Raw genomic sequence first — 13,197 nt, forward strand, 5'->3', positions numbered from 1 at the left:
ATTGCCCTTAAAATTACCTGTGAGATTCCCTGAGGCCTGGGAGGAGAACGCCTTCCTCCAGTTCAGCACATGTGTGCTCTGCCAGTTCAGAGCACTTGCACTTCCCTGAACTATCCTGGGGGGCAAGTCTGGGCTTCCCATCTGCCCAGCACCTGCCTGTTTGGTGACAGAATTTTTTCCTTTTTTGTTTTTTCCTCTTCTTCTTTTATGTTTTCTTTTTCTGATCCACAAAGCCCCAAAGGCAATATCACAGCCTTATGTGCATGAGAGAAAAGGAGCAGCTTCCCCTAATCCCAAGGATATAACTAATAATACAAGGAACTAAGTTTGGTTGTCATCCTGAGGCCGCCCTCAACAACACATAAGCCCTATACTTAGTCTTGTCTGGAGAAATATCTATGTGCGTATCGTTAGTATTATTCCATAGATAAGAATATCTATCTAGAGAAATAAAGCAATAAGCAAAACAAAATACATATGGAACAACCTTCCGCGTGGCTGGCTGCCTCCATCATGGCTCATGCAGTGCAGGCAGCAGCTGGTGGACGGCATATTCCATGTGAGAGTGTCCCCTCCTCCTACTTGTCTCGCAGGGTCACACTGTTTCCTGAAGTGAAAAGAGAACACCTAAAGGATGGGGTTCTTCTCTTACATTGTACCATTCTCCAGAACCTAACTATGAACTGATAAACCACAGTTGCACAGTAAATATTTCCCTGCTAAAGTGATTTTGGTACAATGGTTTTATAATGATTAAAAAAAAAATAACAGAAACAGTACAGAATCATTATTTCCTCCACTATTGTAGAGGATTATATGCTTTCCAGGAAAGCAACTGCGTTTGGCTGCCGGCATCCTTCTCCCTGTTTCTCTGGTTACAAATTTTACCCCTGCTGGTGGGTGGACAGGGAGGTCATGTGATCCAGTAACGACCAATCAGAGAGCCACTTCTTCCCTCAAATTGTTCATAGATGGAAATATTATGCACACTAAACCCACCAAAATTCTTTGGGAGAGTCTGTATCAGAACTCTGGAAAGCCCTCTGATGCGTGTGTCAGGGAACTCAAAGGACGGGTTCCAGGCTGCTTTCTGCCATATTCTCATTTGGAGAAAGCCTTCCAGTGGAGGCGAGGACTCCAAGCAGAGACAAGAGGCGGGAGAGGTGGAAGAGGGTTTGGGGGGTGCTCACACCCATTCCTTGTCTCTGCCATCCCTGGAGTAGTCCTGATTCCTTAGCGTTTCTTTCAGTTGTTTGAACTAGCTGAGCACCCTTTGAATAAATTACTCTTCTGTCATCATTTATCCTGAAATGGGTTTCTACTACTCACAACTGACACTTTTTATTTTCAATTGTATTTAAAGGTGGGGGGGGCATGGTCAGAGGAAATACAGTGCACACCAGCTTTGAAGTAATGTAGGGCGGTAAACACCCATTTACCCATTTTCTTTGAGTACAGTTCTTGGTCCCTTTGTCTCTCCCATAGTTTTTAGTGGGCATTATCCTCAGGTTTAAATACCAAATGAACTTTCTTATTGTCCAAGATGAGCTGTGTTGCTAATGGAAGTGAAGAATGTCATCACTGTAAGTTTTTGAACAGAAAATCAAGGAAATAAGAAATGATGTCACCTGTATTAAGAAATCTCAAATTTAGTGCCATGCTGACCTCAAGAGATGGTCAACTTAATGGTGTTTAACCATTTTGGGTAACAGGATGATACCAAGGTTGTGCACTTGTCATGCCCCACTTTCTCCCACTCAGTTCCACCACAATTTGGCCCTTGGGAGAAGATCTTCGGGTTACACAGAAAGGAGGCGAGTGTAGAAAACCAAAGTTTTCATTTTCTTTTTTCTCATTCAGTTATTTTCTTTCCCCTAAGACTTGTGCCTCCCCTTAATCCCTCTGACTACAAAGAAATGTTGTCTTCTTAACCTACATACGAGAAACTTGAGTGGGATTCAGTAATCGACATCTTCACCTAAAGACATGCACAAGCAGGTTCACGGCTGCACCATTCATTCTAGCCCTAAGGGGGAAACAGTCCAAGTGGTATAATGCATGACCTCTGATGTGCTCATATAGTAGAAGACCATATGACCAGGAAAATCAGCCAACTAGCTTTATGTGCAGCGATGTGGATGAATCCCCAAAACACGATTTTGAGTGAAAATCAAAGCAACATGAATAAAATGCATTTACATTAAGCCCCCAAATAAACAAAAGTAGTCGGTGGTGTTGGAAGTGTGGAGAGTGGTGGTGGCCATTGAGAGGAAGGGGATAAGAAGTAACTGGGAGGGTCCTGACAGGGGCCTCTGGGATGCTGACAGCATTCTTCTTCTGTGACTTGGGTGATGACACAGATGTGATCACTTGCAAGAATCCATCAATTTGTATAACTACAGCTTGTGAGCTTTTCTATAGGTGACTTACATGGTCGAGAAGGCTTAAAATAAAATCCATACTCTTCAGGGGAAAAAAGCTCCCTATGAACTCAGAAGTTTGCAAAAGTGTGATGAATAAAGAGCTGTTTAGAGTAGCTGCCCTGGCATTTTATGACAGGACAGCCCTGCTCCCCCGAGTGTGGACATGTAGACAGGGAGCTGAGTTTAGGATTCCTGCCGCATGTTTCTGCTTTTCTTTTCCTGGGGTGGCATCCCTCCTCCTCCTCTTCCTCCCCCTCCTCCTCCTCCTTCTCCCCTTCTTCCCCTTCCTCCACCTTCCCTCCCCCCATCACCTTCTCCTTCTTCTCCCCCCTCCCCTCCCCACTTCTTCTTTAAAAGATTTTATCTATTTATTTGAGAGAGAGAGAGAAAGAGAGAGATAGAGAGAGAGCAGACACACAGTGAGGAGGAGGGGCAGAGGGAGAAGCAGACATCTCCCCGAAACAGCAACCCCCAAGGATGACTCCATTCCAGGCCCCCGGGGATCATGACTTGAGCCAAAGGCAGACGTTTAACTGACTGAACCACCCAGGCTCCCCTCCTGGGGCACCTTCTAAAGTAGAGCTGAGAAGTTAGTGACTTCTGCCCCAACAACTTTGTAAGTAAGAGGTACTTCTTACCCTGCTCTCTTTCTGCTCTTGTGACCTGGGGCAGAGGACAGTCCTTCATCGTGGCTCATTGTAATGCCTTCCACCATTTCTGGGACGTGTAAGTAAGAAATCCTGTGACTTCACTCCTTTGTGTGGGCGTGTTGAAACTGTATCTTCAATCATAATGACCCTGTGGTTTTCACTTCCCCCAAATAGGTACATATTTCCAAAATGATTCAGGTAAGTAGGGAAATCAGAACCAGGTGCACATCCAAAGCACTTCAGGAACGCACCAACTACTCTGTCAGAAAAGGGTTACAAGAATGGGTTTGACGTTTTTCTGGCACCAAATTTTATTTTGTAGTTAAAATGCAAAGTAGTGGTGTCTGGACCTGAGCCACCAAGAAATACTTCGGAGAGTGTCTTCTCCTTGTTAAAGCATAAAGTCAACAGGTCCTACCAGGGTGAGGGTGGAGAAGACTTTTTTTTTTTTTTTTTTTTAACCCTCTTTGCTCTGTAGGGGCCCCTTCGGCAAACCATGATGGAGACAAGGCCAACGGGAGGTGAATGTCTTGGCCCCTTTTCCAGCCTCCATCTCTAATCGGGTGTCCTCAGGCCCTCTGACCTGACTTGCACTGCTCTACCTCCAGCAGCTTCTCCTCTTCCTCAGCTCCCATCTCAGGGCATCACCTCCTCTACAGTCTTGGAATTGATCACTGGGACGCATTTTCAGCTCTTCCTTCCTTTTCCCCCTTCCAGCTAGTCCCGAAGCTCTGGGGCTTCCCCCTCACCCAACCTCTAGAATACCGGTTCTCAACCTAAGCATACATTGCAATCACTGGAGAGCCCAGTGCCCCCACACAGCCAGGTACACAGGCCTACGCATCCATCAGTTCCACACTTGCCTGGCACCTTTTCAGAATCTCTTCTGTCAATGCCCAACTTTCCTCTGGGAAAGCATCCTGGATCCATCTATTATTTAATGAACCTCATCTTTTCCCCCACAGTATATTGCTTACACCCAGGAAACACTCACAGAGTCTGCCTGTGTTCTCTCTCTCTCTATAAATATATATAAAGATGTTATTTATAAATATGTAAATATAATATAAATAATTAATATATTTAATTTAATATAATTAATAATATTAATAATATAATATAATTATAAATAATATAAATATATAATAAATAAATATATATATATACCCCCCCATTCCAGTGAGACTGAGAGATCCTAGTAGACAGGGTTCCCCCCATTATATGTAATGTGTGACCTGGTCTCCTGTGCATCTAAAATGGTATGAGTGGTATACTATCCAAGGGAGAGTTAAAAATAGCCACTCAAATCATCCTCTGTGCACTGTAGTTCAGAAGCCAGCAATGAGAGACCATCTTTGAAGCAGATGTTCTGGAAATGCGAATACATGAGATGATATATTCTAAATCTGAATTCTAGGAGCAATGAGACTTGAATTATTGGCAACACTCACCCCATAACCTTTTTATACCTTTCTTGCTCTACTCTCATTTTGGAGACTGCAAAATAAAAATATTTAATATCCAGACTTCTTTGCAGCTAGGGTGGTTCTCTATAGAACTCTGGCTCAGGAGATGTAGGCAAAAGTCCTTGGTGGAGGCCTCTCTTGTGCTTCTCCTCTTCCATCTGCCTGGGATGTAGGCATAATGGCTGGAACAGCAGCAGCCATTTTTGACCCCTAGAGTCACACACAGTAATGATGATGCTGTTTGGGGTTGGTCTCAGCCTATCCACAGTGATGCTATTGGGTAGGAGAGTTCCCAGGGAACTGGAGGAACAAGCTTTATTACTCATAAGTCCTGGAGGGTACATGGTAGCCCCATGCCTGGGATGAAATGGATGTCTCAGCAATCCCAAGCTTGATGTCAGGCACTTACACTACAGATATCCTCAAGAGGTTGCATTGGCCCTGGGCTGTTTACCACTAACTTTCATGTAACATGAGAAAATAAGCCTCTTTATTTGCTTAAGCTATTCTTTGTCAAGTTCTCTGTTTTGGCAAAACAGAAAAATGAAAGAAAGAAAGAAAGAAAGAGAAAAGAAAAGGAAAGAAAGAAACGAAGGAAAGAAAGAAAGAGGCCTGATATCTCTAATGTAAGGGCAGAAAAAATTTCCCTCCCCCTCTATGTTATTTGGCTGGTCTCATAATTAATGAACATAGCACAGATTAACAGAAGAACATTTTAATTTCATGTGTATGGGAGTCCCATAGAAATATGAGACCCAAAGAAGTGACAAAAGCAAAAAGCTTTAATACCTTTTAGGTGAAGAAACAATAAATTTATGAAGAATTGGCAAGAACAAAGGGATTTGGGTCTGGGGTAGTAAATTGGGAAAGAAGTAACAAGTTTTGTTTATATAGCTTTCTTGACCCTAAATTCCTTGTCTCTGGTGATAAGAATGCCTTCCACCCTCCCGATACAGAGAGTAAACAGCTGTCACCAGCAAATCTGTACCCTGCTCGCAGAGGGACAAAGGAGAGCTGGAGTGTCCTTCTCACCCCAGCTGTTTCTCGAGTACCTCTAATAAAAAATAATCAATATGCCAAAGTGGCGTATTTTGGAGTGGCGTACTCTGACCCCCTTCACTACTCTGCGGAAAATCCTCTCAAACACCTCTGGTTAATTAAGGGAGAGAGTTTAAGATTAACTTTACATTAACCTAAAACTAGCTTGCTTCAGGTTAATGTAAAGTTAACCTTAAAAATAAAACTGTCAGAATCTCCCCTGTCTAAATATTGATCCTCCCCCTAAATAAAAGGAATCCATTCACCATTGCTCAGGGGGTCACGGCTTTGGGAATTAGTCCCTGGATCTACTTATTTGTTGCAAATGAAGTATCCTTTTGTGGGGAAGAACAAAACAAAGCCGAAAACAAAACTGTCAGTTCTTTTACCAGCAAAAGTAGGTTTATTTGGATAGCAAAGAGTTGCAACTCAGGACAAGCAAGCAACCATAGGAGAGTGTGGAGAACAAAGCGCAGGAGACTCCTGTGCCCAGGAGAGGGGGAGCAGCGGCTGTGAACAGGACGCCCATTGGAGTAAAGTGTGGTGGCTTCTCATTGGCTGGGCTGACGACCTCCTGATTAAGCTCACTTAAAGTTAAGACTTCATTAATTGGGTCTCATTAGCCAAGGATTTGTTCTACCTTTAAGTGTCTAGCTTGTGTTTCCTGGTCGTACGCTGAAGGAAGTGTTTGCGAAGCGCATTAACCGTTTCACCAAAATCCCAGAGGGAATGTTCAAGTGGTTAAGAGTCAAAGGTAAATTACAATAGAGTATAATTGACTATTTAAGCAAGTACCATAGGGTTTTTCCCTAGAAACATCTTTGAGGCAAATCATCTCCGTTATTTTATACACTTAGAAATCCTAAAATGTGATTTTTTTCATTGTTCTACAATCCAGATTTGACGCGACTTCTCTCTGGATGATGGGGGTGAGAGCTTTGAATGTACTTCAAGGAGTATTTACAGAAACACTAGTTATATTTCAAAGGGGTTTTATTAGTTTTTAGCCATGTATATATATGAATCATTTACATATGTGATTTTATTTATTTATCTGAGAGAAAGAGGGAGTGCACAAGTAGGAGGAGGAGCAGATGGGCAGGGAGAGGGAGAGAATCTTGAGCAGACTCAGCACCGAGTGAAAACACTGTCATGGGATTTAGGGCTTGATCTCAGGACCCTGAGGTCATGATCTGAGCCAAAATCAAAGGTTGGATGTTTAACTGACTGAGTCACCTAGGCACCCTTAGTTTTTAGCCTTAAACTAGATCTGTAATCTTCCCAAGTGATTCCAGTTTAAAATGGGATGATTTGCTAACCCGGTCATTTCTTGTTGTTAAGTTTGCTCAAATTTAAAAATAGCATTTATCTGCCCACATGAAGACTTGGACATGATGTTGTAGCTGTTTTTATTTGAAGTAGCCCAAACTGGAAATACTCAATGTCCATCCATAGGAAAAGGGATCTACATTTTGGTATATTCCTACAATGAAGTACTACTTGGCAATAAGAAAGGAACACACTCCTCACAGGGGCAACACGGACAATTCTCAAAAATGGGATCCTGAGCAGAAGAAGTCAGGCACGAGACTGCTAATACTGTATGATTCTGCTGATGTGTTTTCTAAAAAAGATGAATCTCACCTATAGTAACTGATGGTAAAGTGATGATTGCGTGGCTGGCTACGGGTTCAGGGTTTTGGCATCTCTGCCCTCACGCTTCCCGAAGACTCATGGACGTCCCCCGTACACCATGCAGTCACCTTACCCCAGAGTCCCCCATTCTCAAGTCACTGTAGCATCAACTCAAGTCCAAAATCTCATCGGTCTCATCAGGTGATCTGAATCATTGAAGTCAAGTATGGTTGAGACTCTGGGTAGGATCCATCCTGCGGTAGAATGCCCCTCCAACCGTGAACCCGTGAAGGGAATGCGTTGTCTGTTCCCATAGTACTATAGTGGACGAAGTGTAGGGTGACAGTTACAGAGACTCCTATTCAAAAGGGGAGAAAACCAAAGGAAAAGAGGAGTCACCGGTCCCACATAATTTAGAATACAGCGGGACAAACTCCATTAGGTCACAAGCTTAAGAAGCCTCTGGTTTGAGGCTGCACTACAAATCCACAGCTTGTTTTTGGGGAAGGCCATCTTGTCTACCCCCAAGTTGGGACTTTCTCCCTCAGGAGGTAATGTAGTGACAGTTTCAAGGACTAGGACACGGACATCTTTGGGGGGGGGGCACTGGTCAGCCTATTGCAGGTGGTTACACAAACATATAAATCTGTCAAAATGCATTAAAATATGTGCTCAAAATGGGTTCATCTCATTGTATGTAAATTATGCCCTCATAAAGCTGATTTTTTAAAGTAAATGTAATTCTTCCTTGCCATATTGTCACTAAGTATGTTTTCAGAGTTAAGTGGCGTAAATGTCACAAAGAACATTGTCATGGGACATGTGGAATCTGTACTATAATCACTACTATAGTTTACTGTCATTGCAGATAAGATCATCCTTCTCATTTCAAACTGAATTTCACATGGCTTACTAACGCTGGTGAGCACTTCTGAAAGCATTGTTTCTTGTGGCTTCAAATGCAAAATGCAGTAAAGCAAGGAGAACACTTGGCCTTTTGACATTAAGCCTGTATGGGGGCTCCACGTTGAGACTCTGAATTTGGTAGAATAACTAATGGGATCTTCACCTTAGCTCAAGGTGGTGGTGTCTCCTCCATTATTCATGCAAATATGATTCATGTGGTTCTCTAAAGGGGAGGGAAACACTTGCTTACAGTGCTGTGTTGTTGAGGCTAATTAATCAGAGAGCAGGACTTGGAGGTCAGTATAGGAGTACTTAGCTCCAGGAAGCCACATATCATATTCTGCCAGGATTCACAAACTAGCCCAGCACTTCGCTGTGGGTTCCCTGTGCCAGAATCGCCTTGGTATGCACCACAATTGCCCGGGGCTTGTTGAAATACACATTTCCTGTCTCCATGAGGATCAACTACATTGCACTTTCCATAGGGTAGATGCCTGTCTGGGTCCTGCATTTCCTGCACTCTCTAGGTGATTCTCACCAAAGTCTGAGAATACTAGACAAAACAGAATGTAGACTAGACAAAATACTAGACAAAAGAGATTGAGAAAAAGCAGGGAGGTGGAACTGAGGTACTGCAGGATGCTGGGAATCATGGAAGGGCGTTAGGAAAGAGAGGGTTTCCACTCTGCCTTGGGATGCCAGGAGAGAGCAGAATGTCGGTGCCCGCCAGGTGGCTCCTGGCAACTTCCACCGGTGCTGCTTAAGTGGGGGTGTCGTGTCTCTTGGCGTCTACCTGATATCCCTGTGCACAGAGCGATGTCCAGTGGTGTTCCCCTGAAGCTTTAATTTTACTGGAAAAAAACAAGTTTTAAATGTCCACAAGCAACAGAAGCCTAAACAAACCAGACACATCCATGTGATGGAACTCGCCACTGGATTTGCAAAGAATAAGGAGGAATGAATGCCCTTGGGAGCAAGAAAGTAGGTTGTAATAAGGTTCTGTCTTTTAAGAGATGTCCTGAGATTTATGTGACTGCGAGGAAAATGTCTGAAGGAAATCAGACCACATGGTAACGGTGATCCTGTAAGAAAGGCGCTGGATTTGGGGAGGTCAGTTCGTTTGCTAAGACATGGCCTCTGGAATACGCTCCCTGGGTCTCAAACCCAGGCTTTGCTTTCTACTGGCTGTGTGACTTTGGGCAGCTGATGCACCTTCTCTGGGCCTCTAATTTCCCATCTCAATATGATAAAAATAGCAGTATCTGTATGGAATAAAGCCACTAAGTGAACTAAATGAATTTAATAGGTGTAATGAGCTGATAAGTGGGCTGGCATTTAGTAAAACCTCCAAACACATTAGCTATCATCATGTTGGGGGTCATGAACGAAGGTGACTTTGGTGTGATCTGAAAGTCTGAATTTTCAATGAGACTGCATGTGCAATTAATAGTAACGATTGTAAAAAATTAACAGCAGAGCAAGTTGGAGAGGAAGAAAAGGAGATGACATCCGAGAGGTTTTGGGATGAATGGAGGAAGCACAAGGAGTTCAGGGAAGGTATGGAGAAGCGCTTCATGCCTCTTCCTGAGTCTGCCTTGTGTGTTTAAGTCCTGAGCTCACCCTACAAATTGTAGTCTCATGAAGCAAATCCAACCGTTAAAACTCATTTCTCAGCTGATAATTCAAGTGACCTGGAGAGACAAACAAGAGGAGCAGAAGTTCATTTTAAAATCACAGATGTTGGAAGAGAAATTTGTTAAGGCATAACTAGAAGGCATTTGAAGACAAAGTGTTATTTTCCTAAATATTCTGCTAACGGAGAATGAAAACACCCTACCAAGAAAAAGGGGGGCACAATTTTGGAAAGATTTCATAGTTCAGAGGTTTGGGATACCTTGGCACTCTAAACTTCAAGACTAGAGAAAAATTTTGTGGGCACTGAATTTATGACTGGCTAGCCATGGCTTTATGACATCAGCAGACATATCTATGAGAAACGAAGATGTGTTTTAGGAGCGTTAGTTGTACTCAAGCCTCTAGCTCACATTCTCCTGGAGTGCCAGCACGGGGTGCTGTGGGAGGTGGGTTTCAGAGCTAACGCTGAAAAGCATGTCACTTTTAAGATGTAAAGTCTCCAAACAGCCCAATGCTGCTCTTAGTGCACACATAGATTTATGTGCAGTTCGGCCAGTGTTCTTTTTTTTTTTTTTTTTTTTTTAAGATTTTATTTATTTATTTGCCAGAGAGAGAGAGAGAGAGAGAGCAAGCCCAGAGGGAGAGGGAGAAGCAGACTCCCCACTGAGCAAGGAGCCCCATGTGAGACTCGATCCGAGGACCCTGAGGTCATGACCTGAGCTGAAGGCAGACGCTTAACCCACTGAGCCACCCAGATGCCCCATGCACCAATGTTCTAACATGGGAAAGGTCCCTTCCTATCTGTCCCATGGTACCTTCCGAGGGAGGTCAAGGGTCTTAGAAAAGCAATGTAAATTCTGAGACACACACACATATATGCATCCATAAACGAATGTCAATGAACTAAGCCACATTAGCAAAACATCACACATCCGATGAGAGTTTTCAGTCTGAGTGTTGCTGGGCGTGGGCCTTGGGATGGATGTTCAGAGTGCACATCATGCATCTCGAATCCTGGTTATTCTTCCAGGCTGGGTTACCTCCTTGCTATCTCTTTCATCTGTACAACTAATGAGGAGGAATTCTCTTTATCAATGAGAAATCTAAAACCAGGAAGTTAAAAAGCATGGCTGGAATCTCTCAGTGGACAGCAGAGCTCAGACTCAAATACTGACCTCAAGAAGTATATGGTCCCAAACCATCAGAGGCCACAGAGAATGAAGACACTCAGGGTGATGAGGCCAAGGACCAGGTAGGCATCATATGACTCAGCAGATACCAGCCCTGGAGGGTGATTCTGGAGCCCCTGACTCTCCCATTTATCCAAGATGCTCTTGAAGACCCATAGAAACCAGATGCCACCCTGGGAAGAGGGAAGAGGGAATGAATCCCTGGTTGACTGAGTTTACCCAGACATAACTGAATTAACCCTAAATTACCAAGCTTGAATATTCTTCTAGGAGGGGATAGGGAAGCACTCAAGATAGAAATTAAATTCAGACATAACAAACTTAAAAGTAAGGAAAGTTAAATCCATTGCCCACTTGAGCTTTACGGATTGAGATACAGGCACTTTGAGAAGTCTAGCTATATGCCAGGCACTGTGTTTAGCAATTGACACTGAATTTACCATCAAATAATTACAACTGAATGGGTTATAGACCATCATCACATTATTGTTTTAGATGAGAAGCTCTGAAAAGTCAAGCCACCTCCTCAAGGTTATGGAACCAGCAAATGGGGGAATCAGGTGTGTTGGGGTTTCTCAGTTGCATTTCCCTCCTGAATTTTGCATGCCTGAAAAACAAAAAGGAGCATCAAACAGACACCAAGCTGTTAGTTTATTTACTTGTTGGTAGGGTTGAGGGAATGAGTCTTGGGGATGAGCCTGAAATTCAATCCCCATGCTCCTTCACCTGTTACCTTTCTAAATTCTGGCTTGTAGATCTTGCTAGGTCAGGATGCCCAGGAGACAGACTTTGAGATGGATATTTGCACCCAGGTGGTGACAGGAGGGTCTGGAAGGCGTTTAAGGGATACCTGGAATTAATATAAGGAATCCAGGGCTTTATATTCTAGCATCTGTGAGCCACTGGGTGCTGGCTGCCTCTAGGGAAGAGGCAAGTCTTAGGTAAGGTAGCTCCCTTGGACAAGGACAAACTTGAAGAGGAAGCAGTCTCTGAGCCACGAGCCGGGAGCATTGTGGGAGCCGAGGGCATGAATGCCCTGAATGGAAAACAGGTGGTAGCCAGCACACTACAGCATCTATGACAGTCCTGTTGCACCACTGGGTCAGTTTGCACTAAATAATAAGCTCACTCTAGCTGGGAGAGACTCCTCCAGGATTCTGATTGGTGACTTCCTGGAGAAACCTACAATGGGAAGGTTGTTAGGATAAACTTCTGTCCCCATGCTGAGGCAGACTTGGAACATGAGGATCCTGGTTATCTTTCCCTCTTCTGTAGCCTTGATTCTCCCTCCTGACCCTCAGCCATCACCTCTAGGTCTAGGCCAATGTGGTCTAGAATGGTGGTGACCCAGACTCTCAGCCCTGGAGGGTTTTAGCCCCTCATCACCATGATCTCCTCAATCCTCCTGCACCTTTCCCTTTACTAACAAAATTGGACAAGAGAGTACCAACAGACACCCCAGAAGGTCTTGTGAGTGACAAGACATTCTTCCTGTTTTCTGAGTGTAACAGAAGACCCCTTTTTATGATGAGGGTGAATTACTCCTGCCAGAATAGTGATGCTTCTCTTTGTCTGCTGGTCCTATGGCACAAAAAGCCTGAATTATCAGGGAGGCAGTCATAGCTTAAAGTTTACTGAGACTCTTGTGTGTCCCTTCTTGGAAAGAGTGCCTCTGGGAAGAAGGACCTCTTCCTGCAGGGTCCAAAGTTGCAGTGATGGGAAATACAGTTCCCCAAGGGAGGCACTGTAAGTGATGGTATGTAGGGTTGATGGACTTCTGCCCTTGATTCCCATGCTTATAGGCAATACCTACTGAGAACACATATTGTGCCTTGGTTGCTGACTTAGAGAAAATACTGAATCCTGGAGGGAGTGCACCCCTGCCCCGGCAATCTATTATCACCAAGATGATACTTTACCTGTCCTTTCAAAGGGCTGTTCCATTGCGTTATGGGGTCAGAAACTACCATATATTAAGTTGGATTAATATATGGTAGGGCCAGTGAATTCACAGTCATTTTCCCACAGTCTAGCTTGCTTTTCTATAACGGGGTTCCTGGGTCCAATGAAATATTACGTAGGATTCATACTGATGGGTCAAATATTCCACAAACCCTTAGCTATTGATGCTGCCCGAAGCCCTATGGACAGAAAAGGCAAACCCATTGGATATATGAGTCAATGCCCATCAAGGTGAATCATTCTTTTCCAGGATGGTTAGTTGGTCTGTGAATGATGGTACCATACTGACAGT

This window comes from Mustela lutreola, chromosome 2, assembly GCF_030435805.1.
Source record: "Mustela lutreola isolate mMusLut2 chromosome 2, mMusLut2.pri, whole genome shotgun sequence".
Lineage (NCBI taxonomy): Eukaryota > Metazoa > Chordata > Mammalia > Carnivora > Mustelidae > Mustela > Mustela lutreola.